Here is a 3,794-nt window from a genome sequence, read left to right on the forward strand (position 1 = left end):
GACCCGGGCACGCAAGCCGGAAGCAGCGGCGGCGCGTCAGGGGAAAGGCCCTTTGGCTGCCATCTTGGAGGCGGGCAGGCGAGGTAAAGGGGGGTGGGCATCTTGAAAGCGGGCAGTCTGCTGCCATCTTTGTTAAGGGCAAAAGGCTTGTCTTTCTTCATTTCTTAAGCCCCGTTGCCCCCATCTTTGTTAAGGTCAAAAGGCTTTTCTTTCTTTCTTTTTTTTTTTTTTTTTTAAATCCCCCCTGCTTGAGAGCGCTCATTGCCTCTGTTTCGTCAGGTGCTGGGTGCCAGCTCACTTAGTTATGGCATAGTCAGAAGCAAAGGCCCGAGGCTGGGCTTTGCGGATGCCCCCCCAACCCCCACTGGCTGCTACTACAGGTATGTGGGCCTGAGCCACCCTCAGAGGATGGGGACGGGGACGGGGACTGGGCTCCTGCTGGGCACAAAGCTGGAGGTTCATGGCTCGGGGGCTCCTGCCCTGGCGCAGGGTCAGACCGACAGCCGGATTTGGGGTCGGGAAGGAATTTTACGCCATCATCAGGCTGGTGCGGATTGGAGGCTTTTGCTTTCCTCCGCCGCGTCGACCCAAGATGTCTTGAGCAAATACTGACAACGCACATAGAAGCAGGACGCCGGCTGCCACGCTTCCCTGCCGTCTCTGCAGCAGGTCGGGGAACTGGGGCCGTGTTGTGTCAGGGTGACGGTCGTCTTGCGCGGCGTTTAGATGGTGGTTTGTATGGGATGGTTTGGGTAGGGAGGACCTTCAGGCGGGGGGCTGGACTAGATGTGATCTCTGCAGGTCCCTTCCAGCCCTGCCTCACTGCGATCAACCCATGACCCTCAGGAGAACACCAGCATTGCCATTTACGGGGTCCTTTTTGAAAGTAGCTAAACTTTCAGCTTCTACCACGTCTGGTGGGGATGAGTTCCACGCTTGAATGATGCACTGTGAAAATGAACCCTTGCTCCTTTCCCAGTTTTCTTTTTATTTGTCCTAAACAATTCATTGCTGTGTCCCCAGTAGACTTCCTCATTAAGGGAGATTATCATTGATTTGGTAGACCTCGGCCTATGATTCCTTTGGCACATCAGCTAGGCCTGTGTCACAACCCCAGCGACTCTGGGGCTGGCTTCCTATGACTCTTCCGCTCACATCTTCAGGCAAAGTTTCACTGGACAGCGTCCACTGGATCCTTGGACTTGTTCAGAGGTCAGTGGGAGCTGGCCAACGTGCTCTGCTCACTGTTCCCCCCTTTGGATCACTTGTTATTAACCTTTGACCCTCACTTCTGTCCCTGTTACTGCTTCAGTTGTCCCAAGAACTATTAGTGCACGCTAAATAGCCCCTCTAAAAATGGAGGGGACTAACTGTGTGGATCTGTGCTCATGAGTCTTTGTGTACCAAATAGGACTGTGCCACACAACCCTTCGAGCCACACTCCTGTCCTGTTTTCACTCTGCTATCTGATGGAATCTGTTGTTGCATCCTCAGTTGTCTCCCTAATTAAGGGAGGGTTAACTTTTGTCTGGCGGGCCTAGCCTGCCATTAAAATGGCACAACAAATAGGCCTATGTCACAGCAGCAGAGACTGGATGCTGAACGGGAGAATGACCAGGGTATGACCAGGGTTTTTTACCCTTGGTCCTCTCTCACCTGCATCCTCCATTGTTTAAGGTCTAAGAAATTCTGATGGGAGGCTATGACCCTAACTCCTGTGCGTAATAGCCACAGATACAACTTTCCTCTAACACAAGAATTTGTCCAATGCCTTTTTGATTCTTGCATTTCCAAATTTGGCTTCATTCAGATAGGGAAGGGGGGCGGAAAGCAGTTCCTTACTGAGAAGGCAAGACCCCACTGCCAGGGCAGTCCAGCTTGCTGACTTCTCCTGAGCTCCAGGCCCCAGCCCACTGGAGAAGCCTTTTGGCCACCAGGATCCTCAGCAGCCTGGCTCGCAGGTTGCCCTGAAGATGGTAGAAAGTAGCCTAGACTTTGAAACCAGTCAGTGTCCTTTGTCAGAGCAGCTTTGTCAGACCAGTTTTGCTTTGTGGGCTGGGCAGATCCAGGTGGAAATGTGTTTCATCAGGATTTGTTTGGTTATTTATATATTGATTGGATGATGCACTACCAAGGGCTCATAGGAGGCTGCGAGGACTCCTATGCGAGGCTCATAAGAGTTCACAGCTTTTGCCTGCAGGGGTTGTCCTTTGGCTTTCAAGGTATTAAGGAGTGCAGGGTTAGACCCCAGTTTTGCAGTGCAGGCTCTGGCTGTGATCCTCCATATAGCCTCCCCTTTATAGTTATCCGTGTACAGGTTTCCCTCACTTTATGCAGGTTCTGTATGTGCGAATTCACTCTTCTGCAATGACCCTATTTATACAAAAATTAATTATATGCAAGGTAAATTCACTCTTATGCGGCCAGTGTGGTGGAAGCCCGCAGTCAGCTGCTTTGTGCAGTGCATTGTGGGAGAGATGCCATAGACAGAGGAAGAAAAAATTATTTGGGGGGGGGCTGAGCTGGGTGGTGGTGCACAAGTTGGGCTGCAGCACCAGCCCCTGCAATCTGGCCCCATCTGCGCGGTGCCATGGGGACTGAGCCATGAAGCTGCCCAGCAGCAGCACCTGTGGCTCCTGCTCAGGGCAGCTGGTGCCTATGCTTCTGTAGCTGCAGCTGCCCAAAAAGCGGCATGATGCCATGTCAGTATAGTTGAGGGGGTCAATACAGTCGAGGTCTTCGAGCATATCCCTATTTGTTACATTGTAAAGTGGGTTCCCTTTTATGCAAATTCAAGTTACGTGCCATTTCCCAGGAAAGCACGTACAGCATAAAGTGAGGGAAGCTTGTACAGGACACAGTTTTGGACCTTCTGCTAAGTACTTTGACTCTCAAATGCATTTAGAGTTGGCCCTTTAGAGAGTCATTAAGAGTTTTGGGGTAAGCAAGGAATCCTGAATGGGGTTTTTCATGTAATAGGGACTGAGCTTATGAGGTGCTGTACCTCATTGGAAGTGCCCTGAGCGATCATAATAGAAGCACCTCTTTCTCAGGATTGTGGCAGGTTTGGCCCTTATACACTGTACATATCCAACACTTCTATTGACAGCGTGTTGATCCCATTGGCTGGATCTCAGTATAGGATCAGGGTGAATATAAGAGGACTTCAGTGGGACTTTCCATTTGTTTTTGAGTGTTCATATTCTAGCACTGTAGGCTTAATTTTAAAGTACAGACCATTCTTTAAGTAAAACCATTACTCAAAACTGAGCATTTCTCTCTTAGGTAAGTGAGGAAATGAGGTGATAATTGTATGCCAGTTTTCCATGTTTATGTAAGAAATACTTTAACTAATAATTTAGTCTCAGTGGCTTTTGCAGCTAAGCTATTCAGTATGCTGTTTGTTTCCCATATAAATCTAAATTACAGTATCCCTCAAGGTTTCAAGGAAGGGGGTACTTTGATAATGTTGTTTGTCCTTTGCAGCCAAAGATGACCATATCCGCCGGGGGGGGGGAAGGGGAGGAGAAGAGAGAAAAGAAGTGAGAAAGAAACAGGGAGGGAGAAAAGAGAAAAGGAGAAGAAAAAAAAGGAAGAAAGAGAAAAGAGAGAGGAAAGAGAAAGGAGGGGGGTGCGGGCTAGGTCATGTGGGTATGTAGGTGACTTATATGCCCAACCTTTGCCTTGAACAACCTGCTGCAGATTGTCTTTGGCAGGCGAGTGCCGGGTGTTCTTGAAAGCTGGCCGTCCCATCTTAGGTGCACCAGTTTCAGTAGAGCATGAATACTGAGGAG

Source organism: Alligator sinensis, unplaced genomic scaffold, assembly GCF_000455745.1.
Source record: "Alligator sinensis unplaced genomic scaffold, ASM45574v1 scaffold748_1, whole genome shotgun sequence".
Taxonomy (NCBI): Eukaryota; Metazoa; Chordata; order Crocodylia; family Alligatoridae; genus Alligator; species Alligator sinensis.